The sequence below is a fragment of the Lissotriton helveticus genome, chromosome 11 (assembly GCF_964261635.1).
Source record: "Lissotriton helveticus chromosome 11, aLisHel1.1, whole genome shotgun sequence".
Classification (NCBI taxonomy): Eukaryota; Metazoa; Chordata; class Amphibia; order Caudata; family Salamandridae; genus Lissotriton; species Lissotriton helveticus.
The window spans coordinates 483,482,191-483,500,802 of NC_136072.1; positions in this window are offsets into that span (position 1 = coordinate 483,482,191).

Consider the following 18,612-nt stretch of genomic DNA (forward strand, 5'->3'; position numbering starts at 1 on the left):
ATACCACAGAAACCTAAATCAATCCATAATTATAATAAAGAAGCCTTTCTCAATGTCTAACTCTTACAGAGGGATAGTATATAACTATCTGAAAATGTTTTCAAATTTATAAAATAATATCTCACCTTCTAAAAACAAGTTTAAGTTGTGAGTGAAAATGATCTTGCAATGTAATTCAGGAAGTAGTAGTCAAAATGGCTGTGTTTCTCTCTCTTTCTTTATATATATTCAGGTACATAACCAATCAAATGTTAGGTAAAAAAAGTAGAAAATGAAAGTAACATTTTAATTGGTTGTCAATTCCAACACTTCAGATGTGTTTTGAGAAGTAATTTACCTCAGGGTATTTAGAGAGGTCTACAGGGTAAATGGCTAAATGTAATTCCAATCAAATTTGTGAAAATGGTAGGGATTGGTATGTAGTATGAGCTAATCTATATTTGGTGAAAATGTCTCCAGTGGCTTTTCTAAGAACTACTTTCCCACCTTTTTTGATGGTGCGCTTCCCAGGGAGCGACCCGGTACGCGAACCGTTGAGCGCCTCGGTTCGCGGACCTTAAGCGTTCCAGGAGTCCACCATTTTGTGTTTCGGTCGAATTAAGATACAAGATGGAGGGCAAATAATGTTCAGAATGGGTAGAAGGGGGCACGGTAGAGTTATCTTGACCCCCTAGGTTTTGTGAGGGTGGCTGAGGAGGCTTATATGTGCGAAAAAAAAACATTTTTTTTTTAAATTTCGCGAGGTTAGCTCCCGGTTCGCGTACCGGGTAGCGCCCCAGGGAGCGTACTTTGTTGAAAATTAGTGAAAAATGTTAGAGTAAAATAATAATTGTGAGTGATTTGATGTAGGGTAGCTCTGAGAAGAGCTTTTGGATTTATGGTACATTTAGGTACTTATAAGTAGGTACCAATGCATATTCCTAAATTCAGAGTGAAAATTCTGTTGCCCTCATCTGAGAAGTGAACTCCATCTCCTCTGTAGATATCTTGCATGTAGTATCGCACGTTATTGTTGTACAGGGAGCCCATTCCATGGTCTCTCATGTAAGCTGAAACAGATTTGTTTACATGCTTCCTCGACTTCTCAATTTGTGGACAAAATTGGTTTGACCACCTCCATTTCTGTCTTTGGCATATATTTGAATATACCAAGGCAGTCTGAGGAAAAAGTGCCATTAATTGCTCAAAGGTGTCCTTTAAAAGCATTTCCAGACCTACACCAGTCAAAGTGCCCAAGTCATTACCTCCACAGTGCACAATTAACAGGTCAGGTTTGGGCAAATGCATAAAGGTTTTCACCAATGGTATCAATTGGTGACATTTTAATCCTCTGTGGCCAAACCACTTAATTTCCACATCTTGAAAATTGAGGTTAGGTAAATTCCTGTTTTCAACGTACCTTTGAGCCCAGTGAATATAACTATGTCCAACAATCCAGACAGAAAACATGGTGAGAGAAGGTTCTCCTGCAGTCAGATGAAGTGTGGCAATGAAATGGCAGTTGAAAAAATGAGAGTGTAAAATGAAAAAAAACTGTGGAGTTTCTGTGTTCATGAAGCAGTAACAGTGATTGGTGGATTTTGATTGCTGAAAACAGAAAGTTAGGGTGCACGGATGTGTTCTTTGAAAGATGTATTTTGAGTGGTCAATAAAAAATCATTAAATGAAAGAATGCAGTGGATATGCAGGTGCACTGAGAGTTCAGAGTTCAATTGCAACATTGTTGTGTGAACTTGCAAACAACAGAGGTCTTCCAAGAGGTGGTTGCCATGCAGATAAGGCAGAAAGGGCAGAGGGGGGATGGGTTTTCATTTGAAAAAAAGTGAGGGAAGACTTTTGATTGGGTGACATGAGAGATATGTGTGAAGAATTACAGCATTTCTGTGCTTTTGATAGCTGCAGACTCTGGAGTGCATACCTTTTGCTCTGCTGAAGACAAATTGGTGTGTTTCTGAGACTGTTTTCAAAATCAAAGTATTTGCTAAGGTGAGAAAATATTTCTTTAATTTAGATAGAGAATAGTGTGCTTTAAGGAGAAAATTATGAATTATGTGGCGCAAATTGCTTGTAAATATGCTCCCACCTGTGCATGGAAAATTTAGATTTTGAATGTTTGTGTTACATAGCCATGTTAAAAGTGACCCAACCATGCAGGAAAGGCAATCAAAAAACGCTTTTATGTGTCTTAAGGACATTTTAAGTAATTTTCCCATGCGCAGTGTTTTGAAATTATGATTTGAAAATCGTTTTTGAGGTAAAGGAATTGTTTTTAAATTTATGACAAGGACATAATGGTGTATGCTTCTTTATAAGGCAATTGACTGTCCCTGATGTTATTTTTCCCATTTTAATGTAAGACTTTTCTCTGTGGCGCTAATTGCTTGTAAATATGCTCCCACCTGTGCATGGTAAATTTAGATTTTAAATGTTTGTGTTACATAACCATGTTAAAAGTGACCCAACCATGCTGGAAAGGCAATAAAAAAACGCTTTCATGTGTCTTAAGGACATTTTAAGTCATTTTCCCATGTGCAGTGTTTTGAAATTATGATTTGAAAATCGTTTTTGGGGAAAAGGAATTGTTTTTAAATTTATGACAAGGACATAATGGTGTATGCTTCTTTATAAGGCAATTGACTGTCCCTGATGTTATTTTTCCCATTTTAGTGTAAGACCTTTCTCTGTGGCGCAAATTGCTTGTAAATATGCTCCCACCTGTGCATGGCAAATTACATTTTGAATGTTTGTGTTACATAGCCATGTTAAAAGTGATACAAACATGCTGCAAAGGCAATCAAAAAACGCTTTTATGTGTCTTAAGGACATTTTAAGTAATTTTCCCATGTGCAGTGTTTTGAAATTATGATTTGAAAATCGTTTTTGAGGTAAAGGAATGTTGTTAAAATTTATGTGCGCCATATGCCCCCAAATTTCTTTTTCAGGGGTGCAGCAGGGTGTTATTGAGACACCCCTGCAGATTTGGAAAAATTCCTAATTTGCGATGAGCAAATTGTTAATTGCAAATTGCACCTTCATTTATATGAGCCTCCTAGCCCATGGAAATGAATGGGTAATTTGCAATTAGCAATTTGCTCATCGCAAATTTGGAATGGTAAAGAATCGCTATTTATTCCTTAAAATTCGCTATTTTGGAAATGCAAAATAGTTATATGATACATATGGCGGTTGATGTCTAAGAAGATAAGAAGCTTAGGGATACATTTATGATGACTGGCGCAATGAAGTTGACATCACTTACTTCATTGGTAGAGCTTTACATGTATTATGTCCTCTGTATTCTTCATCAAGCGTAACTTTAATCTGCAATCCTGAGTAGGCCTCACCTTAAACAAACCTCTGGATAGGCCACATCTTATTGTCATCCTGAATTAATCATTTAAAATGCTAGGGACAGATTTATGATAGGTGTATGCCTCTTTTGCGCCACTTAGAAAACACTGTCCATGGGGAAATGACTTAAAATGTCCTTAAGACACATGAATGTGTTTTTTTAAAACGTTTGCAATTTTTTTGGGTCACTTTTAACATGGTTATGTGACTCAAACACTCACGGAACGGGGCCTCTAAACACGCCTCTGGCTGGCGCAAACACATCCACAACTGCCCACGCCGGAAAGAAGAGGCAGAGGCCACTCAGGGGAGATGTCAAAAGATCTATATTAAAATACAGCGTGTGCATAATGCATTTCACCCTTTAGGCCTTCCTCAGATGCCGCCATATGCAAAGAAAAACTCCACCCCACCTTTAAATGTCCAGTGTCTCGCTCATTGGCAGAAATCCGCTGACCAATGGCCATCACGTCAACTAAGCTGTAGTTCTGCCACAACTACAGCTCCCGGAATGCAATATATCCAGGTGAGTGTTGCATGGGAGAGACAAATTCCTGGGAAGGTGCGAAGTGCTCAAATGCAAAGACTATGCTGAATATAACGTTCTCCCTTGGGTCCCCTTTAATGCTCCAGCCTCCTTGCACGTGTGACTGCAGGGTAGTGAGACAGGATGCTGTGAGGAGAAAACAGTCTGTGATTGCACTGGAAGAACAGCTGACTACAGTGAAGTCTCCGGTACTGCAGGACTTGACATGATGCGATAAGGCGTTGGGAACCCAGGAGAAGAGTTAATTTTAGCAGTGACATCGGGACACTTTTATTTGCACACATTTACGTTGTTTAATTAATCCAGCACTCACTATGAGATTTCAGGAGTCAACTGAAAACGTTTTCCCTTCAGCCCAGATGGTGCAGTCTGGGAACCGCAGTCCATCGAGTAGGACTGCAGTGATGTTTCAAGCAACGTAACTCAGCTGGGCTTCCACCAATGGGAGTGCAATTATCATTTAAACAACGAATTATTGCAAACTACTGATGTATGGCATATGAATAAGGCAGCTCGCCGAAACGCGTCATACTGACAGTGTTCGAATAAATGTATTCTTCCAGGAATCCCCGCTGTCTCCCTCCAGTTTCTGTTATGAGGAGAAATCTTTTGGTGGATATATATATATATATATATTACCTACTGGCGGTCGCCAGTAGGTATATATAGTTAGGATTTTTTCCCTATGGGATTTTTGAAAATTCTATGTCTAATAACTTTGGCGTTTGTGGACGGAATTGGATGAAATTTTCTGGAAAATGGAACATTTTGTTTCTGAGCAGCCCCTGAAAATTTGGGGGGTGTTCGTCCAGGGGGGGCCGAGAAAAAAGGGGGGTCCCAAAATGTGTTTTTAACATTGAGTTTTCCATAGGGCGGTTGGCCTCACTTTTAGCCCGAACGGCTGAATGGATTTGCACGAAACTTGGCAAAATTGTAGGGACTGGTAGCCCGATGTGCCTTTTGTAGGTCTCAATATATGTGCTCCAGTGGATTTTGAGAAATTAACGTTTAAAAAAAGATATATATCTGTAACAGCGGACCGGGCAGCTCCCCGGTTCGCGGACCGGGGCGCGTACCAGAACTTCGCGTAGCGAATCTGATTGGCTCTCCGGCGTCTGTCAACATTCTAAACAGTCCGGAGCGGCCGCCATCTTGTCTCTCGGTAGGATCGAGAGACAAGGGGAGGCCAAAACAAAGGGGGAAATAACCATAAGGGGGCATAGTAGATCCTCCCTGACCCCCTAGGTTTAATGTGGAGGCTTTAAAAGGGACCCGTGGGGCAAAAAAAAAAAATTTGGGGGGGGGTTTTTTGCGTGGGTAGCGCCCGGTCCGCGAACCGGGAAGCGTTCTGGGCAGCGTACTATAATGAAAAATGAATGATAGACTTTTCAAATACTGTATGTTAATTGATTGTTGGTTTTGTTGATTATTTTTTAATTTTTTTATTTTTTAAGCAATTATTTATTATTGTGATTGTGTTTCAAAATTTAATAACATTTCTAACATTTAACTACTTTATGAATTACATATAAAAATGATTAAAGACTCAAACAATTTTTTAATATTACATATAATTTTATTTTTCAGATTGTTTTTCAAAATTTAATAGAACGTCTAGCATTTGACTGTCCGATATGTCCTCTTGTTGAGTGAACATAAGTTCCCACATTTGACCGCCATCATAATGGAGTAAATGATCGACAGCTTCTACACATTGAAGTAATTCATAGTCCCGTGACTCATCCATGAATTCTAAGTCATCAATGGGTTCCATATCTTGCTCATTGTTGCTGTCCAGAACAATTTCGAAGGAAACATTCTGCTCACCTTCCATTTTATTGCTGTAATTTGCATAAAAAATAAATATATCAGTAGTGATAGGGCACTGTTGGGTTTAAGTTCAGACAGGTACTTGTGAGTTTATAACAGAGAAGTAATCTATGGGCACTGTATGGTTTCAGGCGTGAAGTAGTACTATTAAAAAGTGCCTGTGAAGAAGCCTAAGTAAATTCATAATTATACCACAGAAACCTAAATCAATCCATAATTATAATAAAGAAGCCTTTCTCAATGTCTAACTCTTACAGAGGGATAGTATATAACTATCTGAAAATGTTTTCAAATTTATAAAATAATATCTCACCTTCTAAAAACAAGTTTAAGTTGTGAGTGAAAATGATCTTGCAATGTAATTCAGGAAGTAGTAGTCAAAATGGCTGTGTTTCTCTCTCTTTCTTTATATATATTCAGGTACATAACCAATCAAATGTCAGGTAAAAAAAGTAGAAAATGAAAGTAACATTTTAATTGGTTGTCAATTCCAACACTTCAGATGTGTTTTGAGAAGTAATTTACCTCAGGGTATTTAGAGAGGTCTACAGGGTAAATGGCTAAATGGAATTCCAATCAAATTTGTGAAAATGGTAGGGATTGGTATGTAGTATGAGCTAATCTATATTTGGTGAAAATGTCTCCAGTGGCTTTTCTAAGAACTACTTTCCCACCTTTTTTGATGGTGCGCTTCCCAGGGAGCGACCCGGTACGCGAACCGTTGAGCGCCTCGGTTCGCGGACCTTAAGCGTTCCAGGAGTCCACCATTTTGTGTTTCGGTCGAATTAAGATACAAGATGGAGGGCAAATAATGTTCAGAATGGGTAGAAGGGGGCACGGTAGAGTTATCTTGACCCCCTAGGTTTTGTGAGGGTGGCTGAGGAGGCTTATATGTGCGAAAAAAACCATTTTAAAAAAAAAATTCGCGAGGTTAGCTCCCGGTTCACGTACTGGGTAGCGCCCCAGGGAGCGTACTTTGTTGAAAATTAGTGAAAAATGTTAGAGTAAAATAATAATTGTGAGTGATTAGATGTAGGGTAGCTCTGAGAAGAGCTTTTGGATTTATGGTACATTTAGGTACTTATAAGTAGGTACCAATGCATATTCCTAAATTCAGAGTGAAAATTCTGTTGCCCTCATCTGAGAAGTGAACTCCATCTCCTCTGTAGATATCTTGCATGTAGTATCACAAGTTATTGTTGTACAGGGAGCCCATTCCATGGTCTCTCATGTAAGCTGAAACAGATTTGTTTACATGCTTCCTCGACTTCTCAATTTGTGGACAAAATTGGTTTGACCACCTCCATTTCTGTCTTTGGCATATATTTGAATATACCAAGGCAGTCTGAGGAAAAAGTGCCATTAATTGCTCAAAGGTGTCCTTTAAAAGCATTTCCAGACCTACACCAGTCAAAGTGCCCAAGTCATTACCTCCACAGTGCACAATTAACAGGTCAGGTTTGGGCAAATGCATAAAGGTTTTCACCAATGGTATCAATTGGTGACATTTTAATCCTCTGTGGCCAAACCACTTTTTTTCCACATCTTGAAAATTGAGGTTAGGTAAATTCCTGTTTTCAACGTACCTTTGAGCCCAGTGAATATAACTATGTCCAACAATCCAGACAGAAAACATGGTGAGAGAAGGTTCTCCTGCAGTCAGATGAAGTGTGGCAATGAAATGGCAGTTGAAAAAATGAGAGTGTAAAATGAAAAAAAACTGTGGAGTTTCTGTGTTCATGAAGCAGTAACAGTGATTGGTGGATTTTGATTGCTGAAAACAGAAAGTTAGGGTGCACGGATGTGTTCTTTGAAAGATGTATTTTGAGTGGTCAATAAAAAATCATTAAATGAAAGAATGCAGTGGATATGCAGGTGCACTGAGAGTTCAGAGTTCAATTGCAACATTGTTGTGTGAACTTGCAAACAACAGAGGTCTTCCAAGAGGTGGTTGCCATGCAGATAAGGCAGAAAGGGCAGAGGGGGGATGGGTTTTCATTTGAAAAAAAGTGAGGGAAGACTTTTGATTGGGTGACATGAGAGATATGTGTGAAGAATTACAGCATTTCTGTGCTTTTGATAGCTGCAGACTCTGGAGTGCATACCTTTTGCTCTGCTGAAGACAAATTGGTGTGTTTCTGAGACTGTTTTCAAAATCAAAGTATTTGCTAAGGTGAGAAAATATTTCTTTAATTTAGATAGAGAATAGTGTGCTTTAAGGAGAAAATTATGAATTATGTGGCGCAAATTGCTTGTAAATATGCTCCCACCTGTGCATGGAAAATTTAGATTTTGAATGTTTGTGTTACATAGCCATGTTAAAAGTGACCCAACCATGCAGGAAAGGCAATCAAAAAACGCTTTTATGTGTCTTAAGGACATTTTAAGTAATTTTCCCATGTGCAGTGTTTTGAAATTATGATTTGAAAATCGTTTTTGAGGTAAAGGAATTGTTTTTAAATTTATGACAAGGACATAATGGTGTATGCTTCTTTATAAGGCAATTGACTGTCCCTGATGTTATTTTTCCCATTTTAATGTAAGACTTTTCTCTGTGGCGCTAATTGCTTGTAAATATGCTCCCACCTGTGCATGGTAAATTTAGATTTTAAATGTTTGTGTTACATAACCATGTTAAAAGTGACCCAACCATGCTGGAAAGGCAATAAAAAAACGCTTTCATGTGTCTTAAGGACATTTTAAGTCATTTTCCCATGTGCAGTGTTTTGAAATTATGATTTGAAAATCGTTTTTGGGGAAAAGGAATTGTTTTTAAATTTATGACAAGGACATAATGGTGTATGCTTCTTTATAAGGCAATTGACTGTCCCTGATGTTATTTTTCCCATTTTAGTGTAAGACCTTTCTCTGTGGCGCAAATTGCTTGTAAATATGCTCCCACCTGTGCATGGCAAATTACATTTTGAATGTTTGTGTTACATAGCCATGTTAAAAGTGATACAAACATGCTGCAAAGGCAATCAAAAAACGCTTTTATGTGTCTTAAGGACATTTTAAGTAATTTTCCCATGTGCAGTGTTTTGAAATTATGATTTGAAAATCGTTTTTGAGGTAAAGGAATGTTGTTAAAATTTATGTGCGCCATATGCCCCCAAATTTCTTTTTCAGGGGTGCAGCAGGGTGTTATTGAGACACCCCTGCAGATTTGGAAAAATTCCTAATTTGCGATGAGCAAATTGTTAATTGCAAATTGCACCTTCATTTATATGAGCCTCCTAGCCCATGGAAATGAATGGGTAATTTGCAATTAGCAATTTGCTCATCGCAAATTTGGAATGGTAAAGAATCGCTATTTATTCCTTAAAATTCGCTATTTTGGAAATGCAAAATAGTTATATGATACATATGGCGGTTGATGTCTAAGAAGATAAGAAGCTTAGGGATACATTTATGATGACTGGCGCAATGAAGTTGACATCACTTACTTCATTGGTAGAGCTTTACATGTATTATGTCCTCTGTATTCTTCATCAAGCGTAACTTTAATCTGCAATCCTGAGTAGGCCTCACCTTAAACAAACCTCTGGATAGGCCACATCTTATTGTCATCCTGAATTAATCATTTAAAATGCTAGGGACAGATTTATGATAGGTGTATGCCTCTTTTGCGCCACTTAGAAAACACTGTCCATGGGGAAATGACTTAAAATGTCCTTAAGACACATGAATGTGTTTTTTTAAAACGTTTGCAATTTTTTTGGGTCACTTTTAACATGGTTATGTGACTCAAACAGTCAAAATCTAAATTCGCCATGCACAGGTGGGAGCATATTTACAAGGAATGTGCTCCATGGGGAAAGGTCTTATAATGTAATATGGGAAAAATGACATCAGAGACACTGAAATGCCTTATAGAGAAGCATACACCATTATGTCCTTGTCATAAATTTGCAAACCATTACTTTTCCCCAAAAACGATTTTCAAATCATAATTTGAAAACACTGCACATATGGAAATGACTTAAAATGTCCTTAATTCAAAATTTGCTATTCCTTATTTTGCGATTGCACTGAAGGATATGTCATGGTGTAAAAAAAACGTACCACATGAAACTGATGCAGCAGTGATGCAAAAGATGCACCATGTCGCAAGACAGGCCTCACTTGGGGCCATATGTATCAAGCTAATTAGCTTTCGCAAAGATCAAAATTCTACGAATTTCGGCCTTTGCGAATGTTAATTAGACAAATGGTATGTATCAAACAAGTTTGATGCAAAATAAGGAGTAGCAAAATTTGCTATTCCTTATTTTGCAATTGCACTGAAGGATTTGCACATTTTTTTGAGACTACTTAAATGCAATGTATCAAACAAAAAATATGTAAAAAATGACATTAAGGATTTGTAAACTATTGTGGTAAATTGGTGGTAATTTGTGAATTCTTTTCAAAAAGCTTTTTTTTTAAAAAACAAAAGGTCCCATATGACGCCAACACATGCCCTTAGGGCATGTATGTGTGCCATATGCCCCCAAATTTCTTTTTCAGGGGTGCAGCAGGGTGTTCTTGAGACACCCCTGCACCCTTGGAAAAATTCCTAATTTGTGATGAGCAAATTGCTAATCGCAAATTAAACCTTCATTCCTATGAGCCTCCTAGCCCATGGAAATGAATGGGTAACTTGCAATTAGCAATTTGCTCATCGCAAATTAGGAATGGTAAAGAATCGCTATTTATTCCTTAAAATTCGCTATTTAGGAAATGCAAAATATTTTGAAGATCACTGTTATTGTTTTACTGTTTGGTAATAATGGTTAATAAAATTTTTTATTATATTTTACCACAGATTCAACTGCAGATCATTTCAAGATTTCACCATGCCTACAATAGAAAGACAGCGAAAGGCTGCAAAACGTCAAAGACAGCAGGTGAAAAAAAATAAGCAGCAGTCCTCTAACAAAAAGATTTGTCAAGTCACGAAGAAAGCACCGGGTAAGAGCACAAAACAATTCATAAGAAATATGTGTAGTAAAAAAAATATTACTACAGAAAATGTTTCAGTCCATAAAACGAGAAGGAAATCAAATGGAAAGGAAAGGCCAATGAAAAATGTTACTGCTAGAGCAAGAGATAACTCTGTGCATGATAGTAGAAGGAAACAACAGTTTAGGGAGATTCGTAAACGAATGTTCCGCAACAGGATAATTGGCAATTTGTTAAAAAATATTAAGAAACGTCAACAGAAACTGGTTTTTTATAAGAGAAAAAAAAAAGTTGAGAAAGTTATTGATCAGGCATTTGAAATTAAACATAAGTTATTTATTTTGATAATCAATAGAATTAGGAAGCTAAACAAGGCAATTTATGATTTCAAAAGAAATAGTAGATGGAAGAGAATAGTTAATCGTAGTAATTTTTGTGAAGTTTTTTCTGGAGAATGGATGCATAGTTCAAGCTGTGAGGCATTTTTTAATGAGGAGAGTTATTTCCAGGATAATGATTTGGTGCATGCAGTTGACACCAGTGGTCGTGCTTATGAAGTGAAAGATGGTTGTCCAGTTGAAAAAGAAAAACTTGTGACAACAGAGGCAGAAGAGGTGTTCGGTAATGAGGTTTTAGGAAGACGTGCTAAGGGTCCTGTGTACACCTGGAAGTGTAGTAGTATTTGCAGTGTGCGACAGGATTTCATCAATTTGCTTTGTGATTTTGTACGGTCATTTAATAAGAAAAGTTTGAAGCAGAAAATAAGGTTGTTGCAAGAATTAGATCCTTGCAGAGTAAGAGAAGTGACAGGTTTGCATGGTCATTCACTGGCTTGTCTTTCCAGGAGAGTATGCCAGAGTGTTTTTCATCATTTCAGGATGCTAGCAGTGCATCATAACAAAGTGAGGAAATTAGTTAGAATGTTGTATTATGCTAAGAGTCCAGCAATTATGCTTAAACAATTATGCGCTGCTCTTTTGCATGGTTCTGAAATAGATGTGAAGAATATATGTGAAGAAATTGAGTTTTGTTACTTTGGAAGTAAAGAGGAGAATGTTGAAATTGAGCAAGAAGAAGAGGGTCATGTGGAAGATAGTGTACAGGTTTCCAGTACAGATAATTTCCAGAGGGAAATTGCGACATTTGAGGTGAAATCAAGTGAGAGGCCTAATTTCACTTGTGTGTGTTGTCGACGCACTTATTATAAGAATCAGACTAAGTTAGTGGATTTATATGCAAAAAGTGAAAGGGAAAATAATAGTGAATGGAAGGATTTTGCAACATACTTGATGGTAGAAAATTGTTTTGATTTGGGATTGGATCAACGTGTGTGTACTTATTGTTGTTGCAAATTAAATCAAAACCAGATGCCTGCTAGAGCAGTTCATAATAATCTGGAATTGGTTGAGATTCCTTCTGAATTGAAGGATTTAAATACTTATGAATCTATTTTGATTCAAAGTATCCATCCCTTTCAGGCTATTGTAAGAATGGAGCCAAAGACAGGGAAATTGCCTCCATCAGATTTACAGAGAGGATTAAAGGGAAGAGTTGTTTATTTGCCTCTAGATTTGAAGAAAAACATTAACACAATTGGAGTAGAAAAAGTGGAAGAGGAACCTCTGGTTATCTTAGTTAATGGGGTTCCGACAAAGAATAGGAAAATATGGCAAGATTTAGTAGATGTTAGGAAAGTTAAAAAGGCAACATTGTATTTGAAAAAAAATAATAAATACTATAAGAATGTATATGTTGCAGAAGAGGAAGTAAGTGTGGAAGAGGATAGCGATTTGTGTGCTGGTCAAATTGAGAAAGTAGAACCCTCTACTAGTGAAGAAATATATGAACATTATAGTGTTCATCCTTTGCATTCCAAGGAAGTCATGGGGAATGCTATTGAGTTGTTTCAAATGAAACAAGCCAAAGGGAGTCCCATTAGTGTTTGGGAGGAAAGTTTGGAAGCTCGGTGTTTCCCACAGCTTTTTCCAACAGGTCAGGGAGGAAGATATGATGAGCGACCTCATCAAATTCCTGCTTCTGAATACCGGACTTTGCGATTGTATGCAGGAGATGCTAGGTTTCGACAATGCATTCCTTATTTGTTTCATCTCCTGTTTGAAAGCGATCTGTCTGGACTGTCATATGCAGTGAACCACATCTTGAAAAGTGGTGTACACATGCAAAACATCTCGGCAAGTGACTTTATGGATAAAGTCAATGTCCAAGACAGTATTTTGGATTCTCACCTAATTAATCTCATGGCGTGTCAGCGTGGTACTAATGAGTACTGGTACCGTCGTCATGGTGATTTAAAATGTATGCTGAGGAACTTAGGTACTCCCACATGGTTTCTCACTCTGAGCTGTGCCGAGTATGGCTGGGAAGACTTACTTGAATTTCTACGAGAGGCAAATGCTAACGTAGATAACATCGAATTCAAGACACCCGGAGAACTGTGCTCTTTGGATCCAGTCAATGTATGTAGGTACTTCAATCATAGATTTGAAGCTATGATGTCTTTCATCATGAATAAGAAGAATCCACCTCTTGGAGAGGTGTTGGATTTCTTCTGGAGAAAGGAGTACCAAGCAAGAGGTGCTCCTCATATACATATGTTGCTGTGGATCAAGGATGCACCTAAATTTGGAACGGATCCAGAAGACTCAGTGATGAGTTTCATCCAACAGTATTCTACGTGTGCTGTTCCAAACGCAAAGGAGAAGAAAAGCCTAAGAGAAAAAGTTCTGCGTTTCCAAAGCCATCGATGTGGAAAGTACTGCCGTCGTAAATTCCGAAACAAGGACAAGTTCTACACTAAATGTCGTTTCGGCTTTCCACGACCGGTGATTTCTAAAGGAAGAGTAAACAGTTTGATGTCTTCGCTGCGACACAATGTCATGAAGAAATCACCTAAAAACACTTACAATTTGAAGAGGAACGAAGAGTCCAAGTACATCAACGACTACAACCCGGTGATTTTGTCCATGTGGAATGCTAACATGGATATACAGTTTGTGGCTGATAACTGTATGGCTGTGGCTCGGTATGTGACGTCTTACATCACCAAAAAAGAGAAGACAGAATTGAAGGATATGTGGGAGGACATTTCCCATGAAAAGAGCCTCAGCAAGAAGTTGTACAGTTTCAGTCTGAAGATGTTGTCGCATCGAGAAATCGGAGCGTACGAATGTTCTGACCGGTTGTCTTCAGCAAGTCTCTATGCCAAGTCCAGGAGTATCGTTTGGGTGAGTCTTGGTCTTGCTGCAACGCGTAATCGAGTTCTCAAACCTGTGCGGGAAATTGAGTATTTGGCGGAAAAGGAGCCAAACAGTACCGACATTTTGAAGACCAACATGTTGGATACATATTATCCAAATCGAAGCATTCACCTCGACAATGTTTGTCTGTATGAGGTTCTTCAAAATTACATATTCAAGAGGAACATCAAAGAAGATACTGAGAAAGGAGTGTATGCTGTAATAGGAAGTGAGGGATGTCTGGTCAAGCAAAGAAAATGCCACTTGGTAAACCATCGAAAATTGAGTGGCGAATCTCCTGAAAAAAAGGAGTTTTTCTATTTAGCACTTTTGCAACTTTTCAAGCCATGGCGTGCAGAAGAGGAACTGCTTGGAGATTTCCTCTGTTACGAAGACTCTTTCAATGCCGCCAAGGAGACCATAGAATGTCCTGCTTTTCCCAAATATGTAGAAATGTTGAATGCGGAAATTGAGCAGGAAGCAACGATTGCAGCCGAGATTGCCAGAGACAGTTCTCAGGACAGTCAGAGTTCTGCTTCATTGAGTCAGGATCCACTAGGAGGACCTGTTATTGAAAATGAAGCTGCCACTGCTATGAATGAAGTGGAAAGAGCCATGGCACATGCTCAAGAGGATGCGGTTAACTTAGAAGAGTTGGAAAGACAACTCAACGTTGAGCAGAGGAAAATATATGACGAAGTTACCATGCAAATTGATCATGGATTAAGTCATGACAAGAAAGAGTGCTCATGTACGTCGTTGAAGCCTGTCCGACTGTACGTGAGTGGAGAAGCGGGAACTGGAAAAAGTTTCCTCATTAAAGCAATTTCATGCTATTTGCAGGAAAGGACAGAGTCATCGCTGTCTTGTGTTGTCACCGCTCCAACTGGACTGGCAGCACATAATATTAAAGGGATTACTTTACATCGTTTACTGATGCTGCCAGTGGAGCATGACAACAAATTACAATATCACAAGCTATCTGGAGATGCTTGTTTTGAAGTTTCAAGAATCTTGAGGAAAATGAAACTTCTTATCATTGACGAAGTAAGCATGGTTTCCAATGTCATGCTTGCCTTTGTGCATTTGAGGATGCAAGAAGTTCTCAAAACAGAGTATGATGTGTTATTTGGTGGCAAACACATCATTGTTTTCGGAGATCTTCTGCAGCTGACACCAGTGAAAGGGCAACCTGTGTTCAAAATGCTCACGCATGAAGATACCAGGAAGTGCCTAGGCAGCATTGGCAACGTCAATATATGGTTAAACTTCAATTATGCTGAACTGCATGAAAATATGCGTCAGGCAAAGGATGAAGTTTACAAGACTATTCTACAAGATGTTAGAATTGGAAAAGTGACCGAGCATGGGAAAGAAGCTTTACATGCACGATTACTGTCAAATTTATATCCAGAACAAGATGTTGTGCCTGAGAATATTTTTCAGAAAATTACTGAGAAGAAATCTGGAATATGTTTGATGCCAACTCTTGCAGAATGTGCCAAATTTAACAACAAAATGTTGCATTTAGAAAAGCAAGAGATTGTGAAACTGGAAGCTATTGATAGAGTAGAGCATATGGGATCAACAATTATTTTGTCTGAGAATCTGAAAACAAAATTGGATTCATTAGAGAAGAGTATATCTAAAACTGCAGGTTTTGAAAAGACTCTGAATGTGTGCTTGAACTGCCGTATAATTTTAAGAAGGAATTTACATGTTGAAAGAGGTCTGGTAAATGGATCAATGGGTAATGTTGTTGATTTTGTGAAATACAGAAATAGAGATGGAATTGAATTTTTAAAAATTAAATTTGATGGCATTGAGGAAGTACAGCTAATTGCTCGTTGTTCTGCTAGATTTTTGCTTGTAAAAGACTTATATGTTCGCCGTAAGCAGTTTCCTGTTTGCTTGGCATATGCGGTGACAATCCATAAATCGCAAAGTTTAAGTGTAGACAGTGCATTGGTGAATATTGGCAGTTCTGTGTTCAAGGAGGGTATGGCATATGTGGCATTGTCACGAGTTAGAACTTTATCGGGATTGTACTTGATTGAGTGTGATGTCACAAACATTTGTGCGGATCTAGATTGTGTTAAGGAATACAATAGGTTAAGAAGAGAGTATGCGCCACATTTGCCTCAGTATCCTTTGTTTGAGAAACGTGTGGTAGGCCGGAAACGAAGAAATGAGAACAATACTGGGGAGGTTGTAGCAAAAAGACAAAAAGTCAATGAACCTAAAATTACAAGCAGAAACAAAAAGGATTCTGTTGAAGATGTTGTTGGTTTTCAGTTTGAAAACAGTTCTGGTGTCAACTGCTATGCTAATGTAGTGGTTAATGTTTTGTTTTCTCTAAAAAATGTAAAAGAAGAGATTGTGGTCAATTCTGATCAAAGATTTTGCAGTTTGTTAAATTCTGTGTTAGAGAAATGTAGCACTGATAGAAGAAACATAGAAAGTGTGTCTGAAATTCGAAATCTGTTAGACAGATGTTCAGGCCAAACACAATTCTCTCAAAATATTCAGCAAGATTGTCAGGAGTTTTTAATGTATATGCTTGATGTATTACATGCTGAAGGTGTAGATGTAGATCAGCTGTTTGGGCTTTCTTATCAATGGCAGCATGACTGCGAGAACTGTATGGTATCAAGTACTACTAGTGTAGACTCAGAAAGATTTATATATTTAACTTTGCCAGACAGTAAATCAGTCTCCTTTAATAAGCTAGTAAAAGCAGCTGATCACAACATGGAGTGTAGCCAATGTAAATCTGAAATGATGTCCACATTATTTATACGAACATATGGCCAGTATGTCATTTTAATGTTCCAACGATGTAGGCCTGATGGAACAAAATTGACAACTTTAATTAAAAATTTTGTAGCTCCGCAGTTGTCAATATCAGGAAGAACTTTTGTAACTGCAGCAATTATATATCATGACGGCCCTTCAATAACATCAGGACATTACACAGCTTATTTAAAGTCTAGAAATGGCTGGTCATTCTGCAATGATTCTGTTTTAATTTTCAAAAAAAAATTGCCGTATGACCTTAAAAACTCTTACCTGGTGTTTTTAAAACCAAAATTTTAGGGAAATAAGCTTGGGATGTGCTCTGTGGAATTTCAAGAAGTTCTAATGGCTCCTACACAATTTGGCCTTGAGGATAAGTGTAGTTCAGAGACATAACTTCTAACCATAGGACTGGACGTCATGGAGAAATACATGCACTTTCAATGAGTTCAGAAAAACTGTTTCTTTTTATAAGCTAATTGAAGCAGCCAATCAAAACATGGAGTAGAGGGAATGTAAGTCTGCAATGCTGTCTACTGTTTTACATTGCCTTGTGATTAAAAGTGATGTAGAGAATTAAATAATTGTAGTAGTCATAGAGGTAGTGTAAGTCTGCTTCATAGTAAGCAGTATCAGTGTCATAGGAAATGTAGAACATGACTGAGCAAGAAGGGGAAGATATTACTATTCCAGGATTGTGAAAATGATCTTCAACATTTTAATTCTGAAAGTTGCGGAAATGCCAAATGACGGGATTGGCTTACAAGAAATCCAAGAGTTATAAATGGCTCTGACCAGATTTGGCCTTGTGGAAAATTGTGGTAGAGAGCAAGAAGTCATTTATTGCATGTAATGTGTTTTTAAAAACGATGGAGATTTTCTTTCAGAAAGTGGCGGGCTGAAAGTAATAACAGCACAAAAGAGTGTAAGCTGTTCATAGGACATCCTTGGACGTCATGAAAAGTGAGTTAACTTTAACGAGTTCTGAATTTTGATTTCTGATGTTGTATGGGTTTTTTAAACACAATCATTTTGATTGTGGTTTTTTTCCCCGCTGTTACATGATGAATACCTTCAAGTCACTGTTTTTAGTGAAATTTGATACATTCTGAGAACAGCAAAAATAAACCATTTAACATGTATAATTAATTCTGTACTGTTTGCATTTATGATGTATATGTAGAACTGTGTAGGAGGCATGGAGAAGGTGAGGCTTCTGTAAGTGTCAAAGTTGTTGCATGCAGTGCTGCACTTCTGCGTATTCTTTCATATGCTAGACTACATCTGCACAATGAGATACCTAAGCAAAGGAAACACAAGTGATGTGATTGTGAAATGAGCAAAATAAATTGCACGTATTTCAATTACATCACCTGTGTTTCCTATCATTATGAATCACATTGTGCAGATCAAGTTTAGGTCTGTCCAGGGAAACATAGGAGATTTGGACTTTGTTGAAGAGTGCAGTGGACATGACTCACTTCATTGGTAGACCTTCACATGTATTATCTCCTCTGTACTCTTCAACAAGTGTAAATCTCATCTGCAACCCTGAGTAGGCCTCACCTGAAACAAACCTCTGGATAGTAGACATCTTATTGGCATCCTGAAGCAATTATTTAAAATTTTAGTGTCTTGCGACACTTTTCTGAAACAACAGCAATGCAAAAGATGCACCATGTTTTAAGATAGGCCTCACTTCATCTGCATCAAGATACTGTTAGTTTAAAATGTATATCTTTAGGACTGTGTAGGGGGCCTGGAGAAGCAGAAGCTTCTGTAAGTGTCAAAGTTGTTGAAAAACTGTTTGTCCTTCAATCTTTTCCCTTGTCTTTTCTAATTTTTAAATACATTTTTTAATATTTTTCAAATGTTTGTTCTCTCTTT